Source organism: Tursiops truncatus, chromosome 7, assembly GCF_011762595.2.
Source record: "Tursiops truncatus isolate mTurTru1 chromosome 7, mTurTru1.mat.Y, whole genome shotgun sequence".
NCBI lineage: Eukaryota > Metazoa > Chordata > Mammalia > Artiodactyla > Delphinidae > Tursiops > Tursiops truncatus.
The window spans coordinates 78,002,076-78,026,286 of NC_047040.1; the positions used below are offsets into that span (position 1 = coordinate 78,002,076).

The 24,211-nt window shown below is 39.4% G+C and overlaps 1 long non-coding RNA gene across 1 annotated transcript in view; it reads right to left on the reverse strand.

Moving 5' to 3' along the window:
- Positions 1 to 24,186, reverse strand: part of LOC141279194 (uncharacterized) — a 46,655-nt gene extending 22,469 nt beyond the window's left edge. Inside the window, exons 1-2 of the long non-coding RNA XR_012333118.1 lie at positions 23,672 to 24,186; positions 20,604 to 20,864 (exon numbers count right to left, since the gene is read on the reverse strand). This is a non-coding gene — a long non-coding RNA (uncharacterized lncRNA). The remainder of the gene's footprint in view (positions 1 to 20,603; positions 20,865 to 23,671) is intronic.
- Between the last annotated feature and the right edge of the window lie 25 nt (positions 24,187 to 24,211).

The window sequence follows — 24,211 nt, forward strand, 5'->3', positions numbered from 1 at the left end:
AATTTAAATTTTAGAATTAGTTTGCTCGAATTCAACAAAAAAGTACCCTGAAATACTGATTGGAATTTTATTAAACCTACACAGCAGTTTTAGAAGAAAAGACATCATTATAATATTGAGTCTTTTATTAATTAACATGGCTTCTCTCTAATAGTTTAGGGGTTTTTTAGTGTATTTAAATAAAATTTTATAAATTTATCTTATAGTTTATACCTGTAATATTTATTGCTAGGTACTTAATATTTTTGATGCCATTATAATAATTTAAAAAAATTTCCCCAATATGTGATTTATTTATTTATATTTTTATTCAGGAACAAAGGACACATTAATGATCACAACATAAGTAACTCTTTTTTTTTTTGCGGTACCCGGGCCTCTCACTGTTGTGGCCTCTCCCGTTGCGGAGCACAGGCTCCGGACGCGCAGGCTCAGCAGCCATGGCTCATGGGCCTAGCCGCACCGCGGCATGTGGGATCTTCCCGGACCGGGGCACGAACCCGTGTCCCCTGCATCAGCAGGCGGACTCCCAACCACTGCACCAGCAGGGAAGCCCAGTAACTCTTTTAATATTTAACTAATTTCATCCTGTAGCTATACATATAGTAAAATTTAAAACCATGTCTATTATTTAAAAAAAAAAACAAAACTGAAGTGTTTAAATAATCCCACCAGTGATTTTATCGCTGAGCAACAAATGTCTTCGGTTTGGTATTTTATATATATAATAAATTTTAAAATTCATTTTTGAACCATCTGTTGATAGTTTATACAAATGCAATGCACTGATATTGATGTATTTAGGAACATGCTATATTTTGAAATTAATTCTAATAATCCATAGATTACTATGAGTTCTATTACTTTGGAACAATCATACTACCTGCAAAATAATGGACTTTTTGTTTCTTTCTTTTCATCTCTATTCCTTTTCTTTATGCCTTTCTGTGTTGTCTAGGATACCCAGTACACTGTTGAATGAAATAGTTATTGTGGCTATCGTTGCCATTTGCCTGATGTCAAGAGTAAGCATTCACTGTTTCACAAATAAAAATTTGATGTTTTATTTTATGCACACCCTTTGTCAAATTTAGAAAGTTCTGTTTCTAGTTTTCTAAGAGTTTTATCACAAATAAATGTTTTATCAAACACATTTTTTGCATTTATGAAGATAATCATATGATTTTTCTCCATTAAACTGTTAAAGTGGTAAATTTAACCTTGTATTCCTGAAGTTAAACCCAATTTTGTGAGGAGGTATTATCTTTTTTAGCTGGATTTGATTTTTTAATAGTCTTAGGGTTTTTCTATTTCAATTCATGAATAGTATTGACTTGTAAATTTTCTTTCTCACACTGTTTTTTAAGTTTTTCTTTCTTTCTACTTAATTTTTTTTTTCCAGCTTCTTTGGTGATTTCAGACTTTTCTTCTTTTCAAATATAAACATTCAACACTACCAATTAGGTCACAGTGGTTAACAATGCTCATAATCAGTATGTCTTTGATGATTTTTTTTTCCAGTTTTATCAATTTCTGAAAGATCTCTCAAATGGTAATTGTGTTAAAATCTTCAGCAATAATTGTGGAATTGTCTATTTCTCCCTTTAATTTTTTCAACTTTTATTTATGAATTACACATTAGACTGCTTGATATTATTCCTGGTCTTTTTATTTTTAACTCTTTTTTCTCTCTGTTCTTCAGACTGAATAATTTCCATTGATCTGTCTCCAAGTTCTCTCACTCCTTCCCCTGTCATTTCCATTCTGCTTTAAGTTGACCCAGTGACATTTTTATTTCATATATTGAATTCTTGAGTTCTAGAATTTCTATTTTATCTATTTTTATAGTTTCTATTTCTCTGCTGAGATTTGTTATCGTTTCATTCCAATAATATCTTCCTTTACCTCACTGAGCATAGTTACAATAGCTGCTTCAAAGTCTCTGGTATTTCCAATATCTGGGTCATCTGGGATCATCCTTCTTTGATTATCTTTTCTCTTATATTTCTTTAATTCTTCAAATGTCAAGAAAATTTGGATTGTATCCTGGATATTGTCAATGTTGTGCTGTGGGATTCAGGACTGTGGATTCTTTCATATTTCTCCAGAGAGTATTGACGTTTTGTTATAGCAGGATACTAATTGGTTATACTTAAACTGCAAGCTCTTCCTTGCCTAGAGTGGCTGGAAGCTCAAATCTCAGTTCAGATCTTCTATTTTAGGGGAACCGCTTGCAGTCTGCCATATGTAGGTGTTGTTCAGAGGCCGGTCTTGGGCAGAGTTTATACACAGGAATTTGGGGTCCCCTTCTTAGGCTCTCTCTTTTCTGGGATTTTTGTCTCACTTTCTGGAAGCCCTTCTTACTTGGGGTTCTATCCCCCGGCTGCTCAGGACAGAACGATGGTTGACTTTCTGTGAGAGTCTAGCTGCTCATAGCATGCTTCATCTGTAGTTACCCCTGGAGGCAAGCTATAAAAAAGCAGGAAATTTACTCCAGGCTGGTCATCTTTTCCAAATTTTAATTTCTCTCCCAAACTTGCTGCTTTTTGTTCACTCTGCAGAGCTCTCAGGTAGTTAGTTTCTATATTTTGTTATTTGGTGGGAGTTTCAGTCTGTTAGGAGTTTATCCCTCAGTACCAGGAGAGAAACTTTTCCATATCTTAAGTTACCAAGTCATGTTTTAAGAAGAAATGCTAAATATGCCCTGGCACACCACTACACATTTATTGGTGAGGGGGTAAAAGTGCTTTTGCCCACTGTTGTAGCAATGCCACAGCTGGCCAACCTAGTCACTGTCTTTTTAGGGTTGTTCCTAAAGGCAAGAATGACTGTGAATAAACTAGGGATGATTCTATCATAATCCTTTCAGATATCCCTCACAGCATGGTTTATTGTAAATCACTGACTTTCAGTATAGAGAACTGAATTCCTCTGAGACCAGCCCAGAAACTCTGGCTTTTTTCATGGTCATCCTGGCCACTGATGGATTTATAATGTTTCAGCAACAATTTCCCAAAGTAGACATCACTTTAATAGCGCTTTCTAGGTGGCAAAGGTCATTTACCTCAGAGACCCTTCAAAAGCATTCACTGGTGTATTTTTTTTTGAAGGATGGAAGGGCAAATTGCCTGAAAGCTGTACAAATCACTGTGGTTAATGTATGGTAGGATAACCAAGGCCCCTAGGAGTACTAATAGCATGTTAGAAGGCATCTAATGATAGACTGTATAGGATGTTGGACATATATTTAAATACCAAACTTGTTAGAAACATTTTTTTTTTCATTGTTCCCATGTTTACGAACGAAGTCATCTCAGTAAAACTTGGCAAGTCTGAAAATGTTCCAAGATCCTCAAATTGGCCTGTACATCTTGTAATGATAGTTATGGGTAAGAGATAATGTTCATGATTGTAAAGAACGTTGTGCGGGCTTCCCTGGTGGCACAGTGGTTGAGAGTCCGCCTGCCGATGCAGGGGACACAGGTTTGTTCCCCACTCCGGGAAGATCCCACATGCCGCGGAGCGGCTGGGCCCGTGAGCCATGGCCGCTGAGCCTGCGCGTCCGGAGCCTGTGCTCTGCAACGGGAGGGGCCACAACAGTGAGAGGCCCGCATATCGCAAAAAAAAAAAAAAAAAAAAGAAGGTCGTGCCCTGTGGTGTTGCTAGAAATGCAAATTCGTAACCTTATTTTAGCCCTAGAGAATGAAAATCACAAGTAGGGAGGATAGGAGCGATGGGACCCTTCGATTTGCATTTGTGTCAAGCTCCCCCAGATAAGTCTCACGCACATGAGAGAAAACAACTACATTAGATACTCAGGAGGATATTTTTCAACATAAGGGTGCCAGTAAAATGATGTAACAAATTCTGAGAATTTTTTTCTTTTTATCTAATACATTCACTGTGTATCTCCTAAGTAAAGAACACCATGCTAGCTGCTGGTGGGATATAAAGATGAATAAACATAGAGGCTCCTGTTCTGCTAAGGGAAGAGCAGAGTGCCCAGAGTAGCTTGATTAGAAAAAAAGCAAAAGGTTCTAGTTGGAGTGTGATATGCAATGAATGTGTCTCAAGTCTTAATGAATGTCATGAAGAACCTAGGGGTAAGGCAGGAATAAAGACGCAGACCTCCTAGAGAATGGACTTGAGGTTATGGGGAGGGGGAAGGGTGAGCTGTGACAGGGCGAGAGAGAGTCATGGACATATACACACTAACAAACGTAGTAAGGTAGATAGCTAGTTGGAAGCAGCCGCATGGCACAGGGATATTGGCTTGGTGCTTTGTGACAGCCTGGAGGGGTGGGATAGGGAGGGTGGGAGGGAGGGAGACGCAAGAGGGAAGAGATATGGGAACATATGTATATGTATAACTGATTCACTTTGTTATAAAGCAGAAACTAACACACCATTGTAAAGCAATTATACCCCAATAAAGATGTTAAAAAAAAAAAGTCTTAATGAGTTTCTCAAGTTGTCTGGATATATATTAAAAAAGTAGTCAAGTTAATGAGGGACCACATTATAGATCCATCTCAGAGACTGCTCTAAAGTCTGAGGCCCACAAAAAGAATGGAATTCCAAAATGTATTTCTTTTAATTCAGACTAGTTTATTTTTAAAGTTTTATATATATATATATATTTTTTTTTAAAGATTATTTTCCATTATAGGTTCCAAAAGTTATTTTAAAACAAATTTCCTCAGTGTTTCAGACAGGTTCTGAGAAGCAGAGCCTGAGACTGGGATTCATTCAATTGGTTGATTGGGAGAATGCTTTCCTGAGACACTATAAGGGAGGGAGGGTAGCAGGAGAGGGCAGGGGAAGAAGTCAGACAAACGTGTAGTTCAGAAGAGGTCTAGCCTCCGCCTTTCCTGCCCCTACATGAAGCATTCTCACAGGAGTAGGTATGTGCCACAGAGGCCTTCCGCACACCTGCACAGCCTCTGAGGGCCTGGAGCCACCACCGCCAGCCTCCCAGGCCTCCTAGTCATCTCCTGTCAGCCAAGGGCAACCCTCCCCCAAAGGGTGCAGCTGTGAGCCAGAAGCAGCCAATATTCACGTTAGCTGGGGACGCGTATGCTGCCCAGTAAAGAGATCAGGGAGGAACCAAAGCATCCGCCACCCTCACCCAATGCCTGAAAGGCTTCTTCCTCTATGCTGCGCTGACTCTGCTATTCAACTCTGCAGTCAGACTGCCTGTGTTCAAACCTCAGCTTCATCTCTCATTTGCCATCTTACAGCAGCCTCTTTGTGCCTCAGTATTCTCATCTTTAAAATGTAATTTATAAAGTTAACCATTAGAAGACTGTGAGGAGAGAATGAGATAACCTACACCAAGTATTTTCCGCAGTGCCTGGCATATAGTAAGCACTCAATACATTTTAGCAACACTAGTTATTATTTGCATTCCCTCACGATACTCCTCATTAAGACCTTGGCTACCTCGTGTCTAGGATTTTCCATCAGCTCCCTGCCTGGTTTCTCTGCCTCAGACACTGCCTCCCACTCCGCCAAAACACACTAAACAGATACACACCTTTTTCAAACTGTCCTACACACATAAGCATATATATGAGTTCTCTTCGTAAAAAGTTCCTTTCATCATATTATCTCTCTGCTCAAAACTCCATTATCTCCATGATAAAAATACCCACTTTAGCCTGCAATTCAAGTTGCTTCACAGCTTGGTTCTTCACTGTCTCTCCAGTTTCATCTGTCTCTTTTCTTTTACACCAGTGGTTCTCAAAATTTGATCTCATAACCCCCTTTCCTTCTTAACAGTATGTTATCTATTGATATTTACCATATTTGAAATTAAAACTGAGGAACATTGAAAAGTTTTACTTACTGATTCATTAAAAATAACAATAATAAGCACATTACATGTTATTAATAACAGTTTTATGAAAATAAATGTATTTTCCAAATTAAACAAATTTTTTGAAAAGAATATCACTTTTTCATTGTTGCAAATCTCTTTAGTATCTGGCTTAATAGAGGACAGCTGCATTCTGATATGTTTCTGTATTCAATATGTTGCTTTGGTTCAAGTATATGAAGAAAATCTGGCTTCATGCAGACACGTAGTTGGAAAAGGGAGAAGTATTTTAAAAGCTTTACAGATAATTGTAGATATTCCTCTATGATACAATAATAATATTCAACCAGTGGTAGTTTCTCAAAGATTAGCTACAGTGAGGAATCTGAAACCATATCCACAGTCTTTTCATACTTGGTTACATTAGAATCCATTGGGCTTTTGCACTCTGAGAAGATCTTTTACTTGTTCATGATTTTGATCTCTCAGACTCCCTGAAAGGTCTCAGGCAACCCGGAGTTCCTCAAACTGCACTCTGAGACCAAGTTCTACATAAGCCCTTTTCATTCTGCATCTCTTGTTTTTAAAACATACCCAGGATTTTGGTTTTTATTCTGGTAGAGTGGGTCCAACAGATCAGGAGACAACTGCCATTGAAAAGATAGTTTGTTACTTACAGTTCCCAAGAGGGGGGGGCACGCCATGCCATGGAGGGCCACAGGAAGCACCACGTTCAGTCAGGAGGCAAGACAAGCGCGGGGAAAGCATGGGCAAAAGGTTTGTTTGTTTGTTTTTGTGATACGCGGGCCTCTCACTGTTGTGGCCTCTCTGGTTGCCGAGCACAGGCTCCGGACGTGCAGGCTCAGCGGCCATGGCTCACGGGCCCAGCCGCTCCACGGCATGTGGGATCCTCCTGGACCGGGGCACGAACCCGTGATGAAAGGAGGCTGAAGTGGGTTCGGACGAGGGATTGATTGGTTTGAATATCAAAGGAGTGCTGTGTTCGCAGCACAAGCACTATGGTGGAGTACCTAGGAACTATATTTTCCTTTCTTTAGCTCTAACTCAATATCACAACCTGATTTATACTTACAGACAGACTATAAGCCTGTCTTATAGGTATAGTCAATAAGCCAAAAAAAAAAAAAATTAAAGGTATTTAGAGACTACCTAAAGAAAAAGATGTATTTTTCATTTGTCTTTGTTTAAACCTCTAGATCCTTTTATGAATACAAAGATCATGAACATTTTATTTTCTAATGGGGGCAAGAATAGGGAACACGTGTTGAGTGTTAAAGTGGTAGTCATTCATTTGTTACACTTAGGGTTTCCTTTTGACATTTCTTTAATAAGTGATATGCCTAGATTCTGCTAATGTGCTAATGAATTTGGGAAGCAAAGGTTATTTCATATTAACTGGAATATAGAAGATGTTAATCTTATGACTAAAGGTTAGTCCTAAAATAGTAATTTGGTAGTAGGTTAAGACTCCCATACAGTGTATTAAGAAGAATAGAGCAATTTACTTGATTTTTGTGTGATATTAGTTTTCAGCACCTAAGATTTGAATCTTAGACCATGGGGATGTTTTTGGAAGAACATTGTCCTCTATTTTCTCCTAACAACTCATTATGGATATATAATCTACAAATTGATCTTAATCTTCTTTGGAACCACTTAACTTTGAGGACTTTACCAGCCTAAATTTTTTTTTAAAGTGTCTCAAGTTTATTGTCCACTGTATTACGTGTATTTTGTCAAATTATGCTCATTAAATGTACCTCTTATAAACTACAAAGAAATCTTACCCACTTACAATACATTAATATTTAGTTAAGAGGTATATTGTCACTTTATCAACTCCTTCATGGTTTTACATGCTGTTTATTTTTTTTTAATTTTAAGTATTTATTTATTTATGGCTATGTTGGGTCTTTGTTGCTGCACGCGGGCTTTCTCTAGTGGTAGCAAGCGGGGGCTACTCTTCCTGGCAGTGCGCGGGCTTCTCATTACAGTGGCTTCTCTTCTTGTTGAGCATGGGCTCTAGGTGCATGGGCTTCAGTAGTTGTGGCACATGGGCTCAGTATTTGTGGCTCACGGGCTCTAGAGCACAGGCTCAGTAATTGTGGTGCACGGGCTTAGTTGCTCCGCGGCACATGGGATCTTCCCGGACCAGGGCTCGAACCCGTGTCCCCTGCATTGGCAGGCGGATCCTTAACCACTGAGCCACTACAGAAGTCCCCGTGCTGTTTATTTTTTAAATGAAGATTATAATGCTTAATTTTTACTAAATTTTTATAAGCAAATGAAGTATTGCATTACAGCATTTTTGAAAAATAATGCCATGTACATATGAACTACAGTTTATGAACTCTGACCATATTCCTTCTTAACGTCTATCTTTCTTAAATTGTAGCCTTACTCATTTGGCTGGTTTTCCGATAGTAGACCTCATATAGTTTATCACTCTGGTGATTCCTTTCTGGATATTTTCGAGAGTCATTATATTCGTGAAGTGCCACATAACTAGAACCATAAAACATATTTCCACAGCTATTAGAGTATGGTTTTATAAAAAAGTAAGTAGATGTTTTCTGCATTATTTCTGAATGTCTTCTCCATTTAAAAATCTTAAATACCTTACACAGTGGAGGGTCATCCACCACTACATTTGCCTGTCATGTAAGCTCAACAGTGTCACTTGCTATTTATGGCACTTCTACTTTAGCATCCAATGATGTTTAAATGTATTATTCAATTTGTTGAATAAAGCAATTTAGCCTAGTAGAGTGATAAATAGAAATAGTAAAATGTCCCCCTCCCTCCTCAAAAAACTCTTTTCAATTCTTGCCCCTGATCTTTTCCCACAGGATTGCACTGGTATCTCTAGGAGGGAGACCTACAGTAAGCTTGGATGTGCCCTCCTTTGTTATATTGACCCTATGATAATTACAACTTCTTCCCTTATTTTTTCTTAAATTGGGCCCATCATCTTTGTAGAATTCCTTTTTATTTCTAGTCCAATGACTTCAGCTACTGAAATAATCTACATTGTTTAAAATGTGTTAGTTCACACCTGCGTTTATACATTTGCCCTAAATTTCCCTCCCAGATTAAGTTGGGGGGCTTGATGAGCCAGGGCTGGTTTAATGTGTGAGGGTAACAGAATTTGATGTCCAGGAAGATCTGAAACACAGAACTGACAGCAAAGCTGGAGCAAGCCTGGGAGAGAGTTGAACTGATATGAGTGTTGAATTTACTTGTTGCTAACTGAAGGGACAGTTAGAAGGGACACAGCAGAGAGGAGGATGCTGGGAATGAGGCACACGTTGGAATCAGAGACACTGAGTGCAACAAGCGGGTTCATAAGAGAAAGCAGGAGGGAGACGCCAAGAAAGATTCCTCAAGAGGCTTAACGATAGCCACGGGGATTGCAGTAGGACGTCTGAGGCCCTGCCTGTGGGTGGAATCGAGCTATTCAGGACACTGAGACTGTTCAGGTGCATTTGTTCAGCCAACAGTTGTTTGCACATCCGCTGAGCCAGGTGCAGGTGATACAATGAATACTAAGTTGTAGCTCTTAGCACATTAAAGAGCTATTATTTTATATTACATACGACTTTTTTTTGGTGCAAACAAAAGAAGGTTTTTTTAGGACATCTGTCTCTATGCTTAATCTGAGATCTATAAAATATCTTATTAAAAATGTGAATATACTTGTGGACAATATGGTGACCCCCTGCAACAAATGTGATTTCTTGTTCTTTACATAAATCTCTGAAATGTCCTTGAATTGAAAATTTCCCTTGACTAGAAAGAATAGATAACTTTGACTAAAGTAAGAATAAAATAAGACATTTGGGAAAAAGCAACCTAAGCTGCTGCATGCTAGGTTAAAAGGCATGTATTAATTATGACCAAGAAAGAGATCTTAGAATTTTGAAGTTGGCTTCCTAAAGCTGTTGGTTCACGCTCAAGATCCTCAAGAAATTATTGGAAACCAAAAATGAAAATATAATCCTACCTGGTATATCTCTACTTGGAATGTTTCACTTTAAGTAACACTACAGTGATTATGGAAGGATCAAAAAGGGAACCCAAATGGGACAAGAGACAAAGACAGTTATTTTTTAAAAAATATCTCTTATTTTAGAAAAAGAAAGATTTAAAAATATAGGATCTTAGGAGGATATAAAAATAATAAATTCAGAATAAATTCTGAATACTAAAATTAGACTGCACCCTTTAAAGCTAAAAGAGGTAAATTTTAGAATAACTAAAAACGGCTACTCCACATACTGAGTGAAGTATGTCAGACAGAGAAAGGCAAATATATGATAGCGCTTAGATGTGAAATCTAAAAAAAGGGTACAGATGAACTTATTTACAAAACAGAAGTAGAGTCATAGACATAGAAAGCAAACTTATGGTAAGAGGGGGAGGGATAAATTGGGAGAATGGGATTGACATATACACACTACTATATATAAAATAGATAACTAATAAGAATCTACTGTATAGCACAGGGAACTCTACTCAATACTCTGTAAATGGCTTATATGGGAAAAGAATCTTTTTAAAAAAAGAGTGGACACATGTATATGTATAACTGATTCACTTTGCTGTACACCTGAAACTAACACAACCTTGTAAATCAATTATACTCCAATAAAAATTAAAAAAAAAAACCCAACTACTCCATAGCATGCATAAATTATGGCTGTATATTGCCTGAAAGTGACGTTTTAAACCTCAAATGCACGTTGAGATTTTACCTGTCTTTAGTGCCCAACCCAGATAACTGCTCTTCTGACTACCTCTGCAGAGCTTCATGGAGTGCTGGTCATTGTAGGCATAATAAACATTGCTGAATGACTAGCACAAATGAAATTAAGTACAAAATAAATACTATCTTTACATTAAAACTAAAAAGGAATTAATTTGTTACAGTCTCGTGATGAAGAATAAGTAAATATTGATATTTAAAACAGCACATCCTGGTTTATTGACATTCATTGGCAAAATGAATTTATCAGCAAATACTTTTTATTAAACTCAATGTAGGAAATATACAAATTTGGTATACTATAATGAGGTATTATTCATATAATTTGGGTTTTTTTTTGTTTTTTTTTTTTTTTGCGTTACGCGGGCCTCTCACTGTTGTGGCCTTTCCCGTTGCGGAGCACAGGCTCCGGACGCGCAGGCTCAGCGGCCATGGCTCACGGGCCCAGCCGCTCCGCGGCACGTGGGATCTTCCTGGACCGGGGTACGAACCCATGTCCTCTGCATCGGCAGGCGGCATATAACTTTTTAAGGTAGATAGAAAGGGCAATGTTTTAAATTGGCCAAATTGGGTTCCTGCAATTTGTTTCAATATTTGCTTCTGTATTTTGTAGTTATGGCCATTCTGTTGATAGGAAGTTAAACAATGCCGCCACCTACTGTGCAGGGCATGGTAATAAAGATGATAAAAGGAGAAATAAATAATTCTCCAGTTGTAAGTTAGTTATGAAGTAAAAAGCTAATTTTTGGTGTAATTACATTATACCACTCTTCAACTGTATTTTCAATAAACAATATTACTGAATAGAATCAACCAATCCTGCTGAGAGTCCTGTGAGCTAGGCCTTTATGGCCATGGGCCTTTTTTTTTTTTGCTTTTAAATTTTATTTACTTATTTTTTAACATCTTTATTGGAGTATAATTGCTTTACATTGTTGTGTTAGTTTCTGCTGTATAACAAAGTGAATCAACTATACGTATACATATATCCCCTCCCTGTTGCATCTCCCTCCCACCCTCCCTATCCCACCCCACTAGGTGGTCACAAAGCACTGAGCTGATCTCCCTGTGCTATACAGTTGCTTCCCACTAGTAATCTATTTTACATTTGGTAGTGTATATATGTCAATGTCACTCTCTCACTTCGTCCCAACTTACCCTTCTCCCTCTCCGTGTCCTCAAGTCCATTCTCTACATCTGCGTCTTTATTCCTGTCCTGCCCCTAGGTTCCTCAGAACCTTTTTTTTTTTTTAAGATTCCATATATATGTGTTAGCATACAGTACTATTTTTTCTCTTTTTGATTTCATTCTGTATGACGGACTCTAGGTCCATCCACCTCACTACAAATAACTCAGTTTTGTTTCTTTTTATGGCTGAGTAATATTCCATTGTATACATGTGCCACATCTTCTTTATCCATTCATCTGTTGATGGACACTTAGGTTGCTTCCATGTCCTGGCTATTGTAAATAGTGCTGCAATGAACATTGTGGTACATGACTCGTTTTGAATTATGGTTTTCTCAGGGTATATGCCCAGTAGTGGGATTGCTGGGTCATATGGTAGTTCTATTTTTAGTTTTTTAAGGAACCTTCATACTGTTCTCCATAGTGGCTGTATCAATTTACATTCCCATCAACAGTGCAAGAGGGTTCCCTTTTCTCCACACCCTCTCCAGCATTTACTGTTTGTAGATTTTTTGATGATGGCCATTCTGACTGGTGTGAGGTGATACCTCATTGCAGTTTTTTTTTTTTTAATATTTATTTATTTAATTTATTTGGTTGAGCCAGGTCTTAGTTGCAGCTCCAGGGCTCCTTAAGTTATGGCTCCAGGGCTCCTTAGTTGTGGCATGGAAACTCTTAGTTGTGGCATGCATGTGGGATTTAGTTCCCTGACCAGGGATGGAACCTGGGCCCCCTGCATTGGGAGCAAAGTTTTATCCACTGCACCACCAGGGAAATCCCGTCATTGTAGTTTTGATTTGCATTTCTCTAATGATTAGTGATGTTGGGCATCCTTTCATGTGTTTGTTGGCAACCTGTTTATCTTCTTTGGAGAAATGTCTATTTAGGTTTAGTGCCTATTTTTGGATTCGGTTTTTTGTTCTTTTGATATTGAGCTGCTTGTATATTTTGGAGATTAATCCTTTGTCACTTGCTTCGTTTGCAAATATTTTCTCCCATTCTGAGGGTTGTCTTTTCATCTTGCTTATGGTTTCCTTTGCTGTGCAAAACCTTTGAAGTTTCATTAGGTCCCATTTGTTTATTTTTGTTTTTATTTCCATTTCTCTAGGAGGTGGGTCAAAAAGGATCTTGCTGTGATTTATGTCACAGAGTGTTCTGCCTATGTTTTCCTCTAAGAGTTTTAAAGTGTCTGGCCTTACATTTAGGTCTTTAATCCATTTTGAGTTTATTTTTGTGTATGGTGTTAGGGAGTGTTCTAATTTCATTCTTTTACATGTAGCTGTCCAGTTTTCCCAGCACCACTTATTGAAGAGGCTGTCTTTTCTCCATTGTATATTCTTGCCTCCTTTATCAGAGATAAGATGACCATATGTGCGTGAGTTTGTCTCTGGGCTTGCTATCCTGTTCCATTGATCTATATTTGTTTTTGTGCCACTACCATACTGTCTTGATTACTGTAGCTTTGTAGCATAGTCTGAAGTCAGGGAGCCTGATTCCTCCAGCTCCATTTTTCTTTCTCAAGATTGCTTTGGCTATTCGGGGTCTTTTGTGTTTCCATACAAATTGTGAATTTTTTTGTTCTAGTTCTGTGAAAAATGCCATTGGTAGTTTGATAGGGATTGCACTGAATCTGTAGATTGCTTTGGGTAGTAGAGTCATTTTCACAAGGTTGATGCTTCCAATCCAAGATGGTATATCTCTCCATCTGTTTGTATCATCTTTAATTTCTTTCATCAGTGTCTTATAGTTTTCTGCATACAGGTCTTTTGTCTCCTTTGGTAGATTTATTCCTAGGTATTTTATTCTTTTTGTTGCAATGGTAAATGGGAGTGTTTCCTTAATTTCCCTTTCAGATTTTTCATCATTAGTGTATAGGAATGCAAGAGATTTCTGTGCATTAATTTTGCATCCTGCTACTGTACCAAATTCATTGATTAGCTCTAGTAGTTTTCTGGTAGCATCTTTAGGGTTCTCTATGTATAGTATCATGTCATCTGCAAACAGTGACAGTTTTACTTCTTCTTTTCCGATTTGGATTCCTTTTACTTCTTTTTCTTCTCTGATTGCTCTGGCTAAAGCTTCCAAAACTATGTTGAACAATAGTGGTGAGAGTAGGCAACCTTGTCTTGTTCCTGACCTTAGTGGAAATGTTTTCAGTTGTTGACCATTGAGAACGATGTTGGCTGTGGATTTGTCATATATGGCCTTTATTATGTTGAGGTATGTTCCCTCTGTGCCTACTTTCTGGAGAGTTTTTAATATAAATGGGTGTTGAATTTTGTCAAAAGCTTTTTCTGTATCTATTGAGATGATCATATGGTTTTTCTTCTTCAATTTGTTAATATGGTGTATCACATTGATTGATTTGCATATATTGAATCCTTGCATTCCTGGGATAAACCCCACTTGATCATGGTGTATGATCCTTTTAATGTGCTGCTGGATTCTGTCTGCTAGTATTTTGTTGAGGATTTTTGCATCTATGTTCATCAGTGATATTGGCCTGTAGTTTTCCTTTTTTGTGTCATCTTTATCTGGTTTTGGTATCAGGTTGATGGTGGCCTCATAGAATGAGTTTGGGAGTGTTTCTCCCTCTGCTATATTTTGGAAGAGTTTGAGAAGGATAGGTGTTAGCTCTTCTCTAAATGTTTGCCATGGGCTTTTAAGATAAACCTTAGTATTTTTCTTAAAAAAACATACACACATGTGCACACACAGAATTTCCTGAATTTGTACCTCTGTTTTTCTTCTCCAACCCTTTTAACATGATTTTTAATGTTATTATCATTTGTTTATCCCTTACTTTTCCAGGTTATCTTTTTCTTTTTTTAAGCTTAATACATTTTTTTCTAGTGACAAATTTTTATTTTTTAAATTTTTTTATGTTTATTTATTTATTTATATACAGTATAGTAGACCATGTTATCTTTTTCATAAGCTGATTTTCAAAATGATTTTTTTCTATACTGTCCATACATAGTTTCTCTTTATTTTGCTAAGGATTCAACCTATCCAATTTGTGAGAGTTTAGTTCAAGATAAAATTTCTTAATTACAATCGGAAGCATCCCAGACACCAAAATTTGTTAGGCTAACTACCCTCAACTAGGCAACTAAAATATTTTAAATAGCTACATACCAAAATACCATTGGTCTATATTCCACCAACAGTTGGTAATTCCCTTTTTCCTGTGTATTCTCTTCCATTAATCAATCATTTTCATAAATCACTCTCCTCTTCTAAATATAACTCATTCGAGAGCAGTTATATAATTTTCATGCCCCCATCATCAACTCTTTTTTTAAAAAATTTATTTGTTTGTTTGTTTTTTTGGCTGCATTGGATCTTTCTTGCTGTGCACGGGCTTCTCATTGTGGTGGCTTCTCTTGTTGCAGAGCACAGGCTGTAGGCATGTGGGCTTCAGCAGTTGTGGCTCATGGGCTCTAGAGCGCAGGCTTCGTAGTGGTGCATGGGCTTAGTTGCTCCATGGCATGTGGGATCTTCTTGGACCAGGGTCGAACCCGTGTCATTTTTTTTTTAATTTAATTTATTTTTGGCTGCGTTGGGTCTTTGTTGCTGCATGCAGGCTTTGTTGCTGCTAGGCGTGGCAGCGGGGGCTACTCTTTGTTGCGGTGCGCGGGCTTCTCGTTGCGGTGGCTTTGCGGGCTTTAGAGCGCAGGCTCAGTAGTTGTGGCGCATGGGCTTAGTTGCTCCGCAGCACGTGGGATCTTCCTGGACCAGGGCTCGAACTCGTGACCCCTGCATTGGCAGGCAGACTCTTTTTTCTTTGCCGTACGCGGGCCTCTCATTGTTGTGGCCTTTCCCGTTGCAGAGCACAGGCTCCAGACGCGCAGGCTCAGCGGCCATGGCTCACGGGCCCAGCCACTCCGCGGCATGTGGGATCTTCCTGGACCGGGGCATCAACCCGTGTCCCTTGCATCGGCAGGTGGACTCTCAACCACTGCGCCACCAGGGAAGCCCAAGCAGGTGGGTTCTTAACCACTGCACCACCAAGGAAGCCCCAGCAGGCAGATTCTTAACCACTGTGCCATCAGGGAAGTCTCCATCATCAATTCTTGCCCCTACCACTAATATTTTGTAAATAGTAGGCACCCAATGTTTAACTAAATTAAATGGGAAAAATGTAACGTACCTGAAAATATGCTTTTATTCATTTTGCAGGAGTGGGGAGAATAAAGTAACACAAAAGTAGAATAGAAAAAGATAAGTAAGTATTTTATTGGATATTTGGGCACTTCTTTCAGCCAAATTGGTAGTGGGAATTGGAAGGTGAGAAGAATGAATCAGAGAGGTAAAGGACAAGTAATAAATCAAACAGGGTTACTCAGTGTGTCTTAGTTTGTGCTGCTAAAACAAAGTATCAGAGAGTGGGTAGCTTATAAACAACAGAAACTTATTTCTCACAGTTCAGGAGGCTGGAAGTCTGAGATCTGGGTGCCAGCATGGTCAGGTTCTGGGGAGGATCTTCTTCTGGGTTGCAGACTGCTGACTTATTGTACATTCACATGGCAGAAAGAGAGTGTGCTAGACTCTCTGGCCTTTTCTTATAAGGGTACTAATCTCATTAGTGAGGGCCACACTCTCATGACTTAATTACCTGCCAGTGGTCCCACTTCAGAATATCATCACATTGGTGACTAGATTTCAACATATGAATTTGGGGGAGACACAAACATTCAGTCCATAATGCAGTGTTTACATATTTTAAGTAATGGGCTATTTGCCTTGGAGGGGCACAGAATCAAAAACCACACAGATCCTTATATTATGCTCTTGGGGAGTTACAACTATTGCACAAGATAGGTCAGAAGAATATTAAGTGCTAAGTAGTGCAGTGTTGACCATCTGTTCAACAAAAGTTTCAGAGAAGTGAAAGACGTGAATTGTGACCAACTGAGGAATGCTTCTTGAGAAGATGGGTGTTGAATTGGGTCTTAAATTTACAGATGTGAAAAATGAAAAGAGGTAAAAGATGAAGATAGGTGAATGAAGAAAGCACGCATTTCTAGAAAGGGAAGTATCATGAGATACAAGTAATACAGACAAAAGACACTTCTATTTCCTTCACCTGATTTTCACAATGTTTACTAGTGCTAGCTCCGTCTTAAATGCTAGCCACTAAGCTACATGTGGCTATTTAAGTTTAAATTAATTAAATGAAATAAAATTTAAAATTCAGACACATTTCAAGTGAGCAATAGCCACAGATGCCTAGTGGCTACTAAATTGAACAGTGCAAATAGAAAACACATCTATCATTGCAAAACTTCCTTTTGTAAATGCTACCGAGCACATACTATATGAAAAGCTCTCATGATCCCATTGAATCTTCATAGCAAACTTATGAAGTTATACTTACAAATAAGAAAACTGAGATTCCTAGAACTTAAGTATTTTCCCAAAGTCACATAGTCAGTGGCAAGGCTGTGAAAATTCACCTGACTTCAAAAACTGATGCTTTAAGCCATGGAAAATAAGGTTATTGGGTAGGGAAAAATGAGTTATTTACCACAGACAGTGACAGCCCAGATTGAACTTTCTGTGGCAGGCAAATCCAGTAGGTTCTTGAGGGAACAAAACCATAAAGGTGGTGTTTCAGGATAATTAAGTTGTTTTGTGGGCAGGGATAGGCTAGCCCATATGATGTCTTTAAAAGAAAAAGGCTCCCTCTCTGGGAGAGACGTAGCCTTATGGGTTCATGACTCAGTTAACAGAGCATGAAGTAGATCCCAGCCCCTTCTATTGGGTGCCCTTTCTCAAAGGGAAGAATTGGAAGGCGTGGAGGAAAAGAGAGCGTGGGATACAATAGAGGTGATGCCAAAGGGAGGGGGTGGGTGGACAGCAAAAAGAAAGTTTGAAGACAGAAGTGAAACAATTAGGTTTTTAAAAACTGGAAAAATAGAAGCAGAGTTAGAGCTTATTCTAAGGTTTCTAGTATGTAGGTCCAAAACACTGTAATGCCTATGATAGAAAAGAGAGAGAAAAAGAGAGCCAACTTCTGGTTTCTGGTCTAGAATCCAAGAAGCTTAGGAGTTGTCACTCTGGTCCACACAATAAGAAAAAAAAGCTGACCTGAAAATCAACAACTCTTTTTAGCTCCCTCAGAGATCTGAGGTCACAGGGCAAACTGCTGCCCCCAAAGTTGGAGAGACAGACAGGCAGCAGAAGCCTCTGCTGGAACAAGTACTGGGGTAGGGAAACCTGAACTGTGATTGATGAACTGCTGGAGGCTCACTGTGGATAAGTCTGAGAGTTAAACACTTCATGAGGACCCAGTAACAGGGAGGCCCCCCCATTATTGTAAGTTTTACCTCTAGGAGCCCTATCAAGTTCCCACAAGGAAGATCAGAGAAAATCCCCTTGTGCTTCTGGCAGGGGCAGGAGGAAAGTAGCCATTCTGAAATAAGCCCAGAGCATTCTATTCTTTTTAAGGAGGCCTGACCTCAAGAGAAATTATTATTTTAGAATCTGGTAAAACCCTAGATTCTAACCTAAACTAGGGTTTTACCAGAGCCTAACTAACTAGGGTTTCACCAGAGCCTAACCAACCTGGCAGAAATTAAGCCAGGTTGAAGAAATGTCTAACATCCCTGCCATGTCTGAATCTAGTTCTGATGCTTGCTCTTCAAACTGTTTTGTTTTGGTTTTTGTCTTTTAGTATGCTTTGTGAGTTTTGGTTAAAAGCCAGACATGATATACTGGGTAAAAGGAACTGAGGAGAATAGGCCTTTTGTGTGAAGTTTTATGTTTACCTGGGTAGGGTTTAGGTTGTGCTCCACACAAGATTTACTAAATCAGAAACTCTGCAGTGGGGTCCAGCAATCTGTGTTTTTAGCAAGTCCTCCAGGTGGTTCTGATGCCAAATGTTAAGAACTACTTCCGTAGCATCACAATTACTAAGATCATGGTAAATTGGAGTTGGGTACAGGTAGAAGGGCATGCACTGGCTTCTATAATAGCTCTAGCATTTGAGAGAGGCGAAGACAGTTATAAAAACTGTGGAATTGGATGGCGGTTGTTAATTACTGTTAATGTGCTTCAGGAAGGAAATAACAAGCTCAGGTTAGCCAGCTCTCTACTTAAGGCATCATGAAGTCTAGGAATCTTCTATGGCAGCCTTTAAAGAGAACGTCAGAACCAGGTTGCCTTCGAGAAACGGTTGATTCTAAGAATGCAGCAGAGAATACACAAGATGAGCCTAGAGCATCTTATAGTACCAGGAAAGTAAAGAAATGCTAAAAAAAAATAGTAACACATCAAAGGGACATAGAAGTCAACTGAAAGAACTCCCAGTGACCAAAGATGGAACACTTTGAGCAAACGCAAACAAGAAAAGAGCAAAAAAAAAAAGTATTATTGGGTTACAACTCGAAGTATAAGATAAATATACATGAGTTCATACTGCTATAAACAATTTAATAAATGGGTAAATAGGATAAAAGAGACAAATTTTCCTTATAGAAAAATTCCAATAATATACTTAGATATTCCCCTCTACAGAAGGTAAAGCTTAATGCCCTTCCTTCCCCTTGGGGGTGGGCTAGACTCAGTGACCTGCTTCCTAAGAACAGAGTAGGGAAAGGGAAAAATATTAACTTTTAAGTGGAGGAACTTGGCAAATGCTACATTTACTAAGTGCTAAAAGTTACCATCACCAGATATCATGTACTCCTTACAATAATGTGATAAGGACACTCTACCTCTGTGAAATACTTTCCAAAATCCTACAACACCCATCTAATCATGAGAAAGACATCAGACAAACTTAGATTCAGAGACAATCTACAGCATATCTGGTCAGCACTCCTCAAGACTGTAAAGGTCATGAAAAACAAGGAAAGACTGAGAAACTGTCACAAACCAGAGGAGACTAGGGAGACATGACAACCAAATGAATTGTGATACTCTGGTATGCAGAAAAGGGTTAACATAGCAGGCCTGAGACCACTATCCTTAGAAAGGCCTGCTTGCCACACCACTATATATAAAGTAAATCAACAAGGATTTACTGTATAGCACAGGTAGCCATATTCAATATCTTGTCATAATCTATAATGGAAAAGAACCTGAAGCTGTACACCTGAAACTAACACAGTATTGTAAATCAATTATAGTTAAATTTAAAAAAGCAATCAGAAATGATCATGCTAAGTGAAGTAAGTCAGAAAGAGAAAGACAAATACCATATGATATCACTTACATGTGGAATCTAAAATACAACACAAATGAACCTATCAATGAAACAGAAACAGAATCAGGGACATAGAGAATAGACTGGTGGTTGCCATGTGGGGGGGCGGTGGGAGAGGGTTGGATTGGGACTTTGGGATTAGCAGACGCAAACTGGTATATATAGAATGAATAAACAGCTAGGTCCTACTGTATAGCACAGGGAACTATATTCAATATCATGTGATAAACCATAGTGGAAAAGAATATGAAAAAGAATGTATATATGTATAACTGAGTCACTTTGCTGTATAGCAGTAATTAACATGACATTGTAATTCAACTATACTTCAATAAAAAATAAATTAAAAAAAAAAGGAAAGTCCTGCTTGCAAAGTTGGCCCTTGACTGGCATCTGGGAACTTAGATTTTGGGAGAGTTCCCACAATTTCCCTGATAAGAATGGCTCATGGTGTCTAAACTGTACAAACAATGTGGTTTATGCTGACCACCTGCTTTCCTTCTGAGAGTCTGGAAACATGGGTGCATGTTAGGTAGAGGGTGCCTGTGTGACTAGACCCCGGTAAAAACCCTGGGCATTGAATTTGCAATGAGCTTACCTGGTAGATGACATTGTTGTACGACTCATTGTTGGAGGATTTAAGCATGTCCTGTGTGCCTTCCTTGAGAGAGAACTCTTAGAAGCTCGCACCTCCAGACTTTACCCTATGTGCCTTTTCCCTTTGCTGATTTTGTTTTGTATCCTTTAGTTGTAATAAAATATAGTCATGAGGATGACTATATGCTGAGTCCTATGAGTCCCAATGAATCATTGAAACTGGGGATGACCTTGGGGACACCTGGCACACCTGGATTGGTTCCTGGAAAAAAAAAAGGAGGCCATTAATGTAAACATTGGTAAAATCCAAATAAATCTGTGGTTTAGTTAATAGCAATGAACTAATGTTAGTTTCTTAGTTTTGACAAATATACCATGGAAACGTAAGATGTTAACAGTGGGAAAAAGGGCTGAGGGGTAAATGAGACCTCTCTATACTATCTTTGTAACTTCCTTGTAACTCTAAAATTATTCCAAAATAAAAAGTTTATTTAAAAAACACTCAAACTGAATGCTTTGGAAATTAATGAAAAATAACATACCACTCATCCTAAAGACACATAGAGAAATTATCCAAACTGAAATACAAAGAGAAAAATGAGAGAAGGAGAGAGAGAAAGAGAGAGAGAAAGCTAGCTAGCTTTATTTGCTATGGCCAGAGGGGGGGCCAGAGGGACGGATTACAATTTAAAAAAAAAAATCAGACTCAGGACCTGATTGTGAGAGTAGCAGAATTTAAAAGAAGGTTGAATTCATAACCCATAGCATAATGTAAAGTCAGGACTCTGCAGGGGAAAGAATGAGACCCTGAGACCTAGGATGATGGGGATACCTGGGTGGATACTCTTGAGAACTTTGAGCTGATAGATTCACCTCAGTCCTCTGGACCGACAGAAGTGGTGTGCTTGCCCCTGCTAGAGGATAGTGACCTCCCTTTGCCCGAAGACCATGGAGAAGCCTCATCTGAGGAAGATGCCTTCCAAAATGCTACTTTCCCTTTCAAGATTTCCCTTTTGATCCAGAAAGAACCAAACCACTGCTTTCCCTGCTGACCTCAATCCTTATTCACTGAAGTATTGGGAGGAGGTCATGTTCATTAATCTTTTGCGAGGGAGAAAAAGAAAAAAAGATTTCCCACAACCCCCTTCAGTTTTTCTAGACCAATAACTAGAGTCAAGTTTCATCAAGTCTTGACTGGGGAAGCACTGTCCCTGTTTTGGAATAAAAAGGGTTATTCACCAAATACGGACTGGCAGAGTTGGAAGAACATACCTGAGGATGGATCTTGGTGTATGTTCAGAGAAAGTGGTGTGAGGTAAGGATGTAGATTTGTTGACTGTAAACCCAAAATAATAATAACAACAACAAAAGCCCCTAAAGAGACAGAATTTAACTGAAATTGATGAGATTATTTTGTTATCAGGGAGACTGGGGCTCAAAAGAGGTTGTACAACAGAAATTTTGCACACCAGAACTTGTGGGCTGCCATTGACATATCTTTTACTTCTTCAATAACTTCATTAGGTGAAGTAACAGTGAACAATCTTTGTATCTTCTTGTTTCTAACACAGGGCCTGGCTCTTAGTGACTATTAAAAATTTTGTTAACTGGATTCACCAAGAGACTGAGTATATGCACAGATGAGTAAATACCCATAGATTCTTTCTTTTTGCAGTACGCGGGCCTCTCACTGCTGTGGCCTCTCCCGCTGTGGAGCACAGGCTCCGGACGTGCAGGCCCGGCGGCCATGGCTCATGGGCCCAGCTGCTCCGCGGCATGTGGAATCCTCCCGGACCAGGGCACGAACCCGGGTCCCCTACATCGGCAGGCGGACTCTCAACCAGTGCGCCACCAGGGAAGCCCAACCCATAGATTCTTGAACATGCTTGCTATTAAAGATGTGGAGGAGCTAAAGGAATCTCTTCAAAATGTGAATAGTTTCCAAAGACAAATCCTCAGACCTTTGTTCTTATCTCAGTACAATCTCCTCTACAATATCTCTTCTTCAAATACTACGTAACTCCTAAACTGTTCCACTGCCTGGTCTGCTTCTTAATATATGTCATGCACACTGCTGTCAGATTACTATCTGGAAACTCTTTTTTGTGTACTCCTCTGCTACTCAAAATCTTTAAATGATTATCTAGTGCCTTATGTGATAAAATTAAAAATTCTTAGCTTGCTCCTTAAGGCTCTTCCCAATCTGTTTCCTCCTATCTCTATCTACCCTTGTTTTCCATTCCAACACTAAGCCTTAATCCTAGACAAATTCACCTAGAAAGTCTCCAAACATATCTTGAACATCCTAGGTTCAATGGTTTTTGAAAATCAGCTCCTTTCACCTGCTGATGTTTCCTCCTTATTTGTGAACCTATCTTTATGATATAAAATGCAACAACCTTTCTGAACTATTCCATGTATAATGGTTCTCTCTCTTTTGTATCAAGTCTTTACACAGAGGTTGTAAAATGGTCTTGTTTAGCCCATTATTAAAAATGTTGAAGTAATTCTTAACATTAAAAAAAATCATTGAGGGATTCCCTGGTGGCGCAGTGGTTGAGAGTCCGCCTGCCGATGCAGGGGACACAGGTTCGTGCCCCGGTCCGGGAAGATCCCACATGCCGTGGAGCGCCTGGGCCCGTGAACCACGGCCGCTGGGCCTGCGCGTCCGGAGCCTGTGCTCCGCGACGGGAGAGGCCACAGCGGTGAGAGGCCCGCGTACCGCAAAAAAAAAAAAAAAAAAAAAAAAAATCATTGAAAAACTGGAAGCTCTAGTAGAGCCCACACTTAAACAAATAGCTTAAGTTTACTGGTAGCTGCCATGCACTGTTTGGTTGGATTTGAAAAGTATTTACTGAGCACCTATTACTTGCTGGACACTGTTTTAGATGCTGGGGGTACAGCAGTGAACAAAAATAATCATGGAGTTTATAGTCTAAAGAGGAGAGACAGAAAACATAATTCTATATTAGGAAGTGATAAATGCTATAGAAAAATAAAACAGGGTTTAGAGGGTTTGGGAGCGTGTGGGTGGGAAGGGTGCTTGCACTTACACACTCATTTCAATACCTGGCTGTCTCCGATGGGAATTTGAGTTTGTGACCGCGATTGCATATCAGAACCGTCATGTATTGTCACGTATATGCTATACACTGTCCCCATAAAACTGTCAGCAACTTGAAGGCAGGGACGGTGCCTCATTCGTCTCTGGATTCCCAGAGTCGAGCAGTGTTTTCAGTGTAAGAGCGCGATGGAAAGCGAAAAGTGAGGAGTCCCGATTTCCACGGTGGTTAATTCTGGCGGGGTTTAGGCGCCGAGGAGAGTGTAACCCCAGAACCGCCAGGAGCGGAGCCAAACCCTTCGCCGACTCTCGAAACCAGTGAGGCTCCATCCGTTTCCAGGGCAACGGGACTGTGACGCGAACGTAGCCGCGGGCCCTCAGCCGCGTGGGACTAGCCCATATTTTAGGAAGGAACTAAACTGGAGAGAACTTGGCCGTCGGAACCAGCAGCCCTACGCAGGGAATCCCAGAACACCTCGCCCCCTGCAGAACTGCCGCCGGCATTGCAGCTCCCGGTTCTCTGGCGTCGCCAAGTTATAGGCTCGACA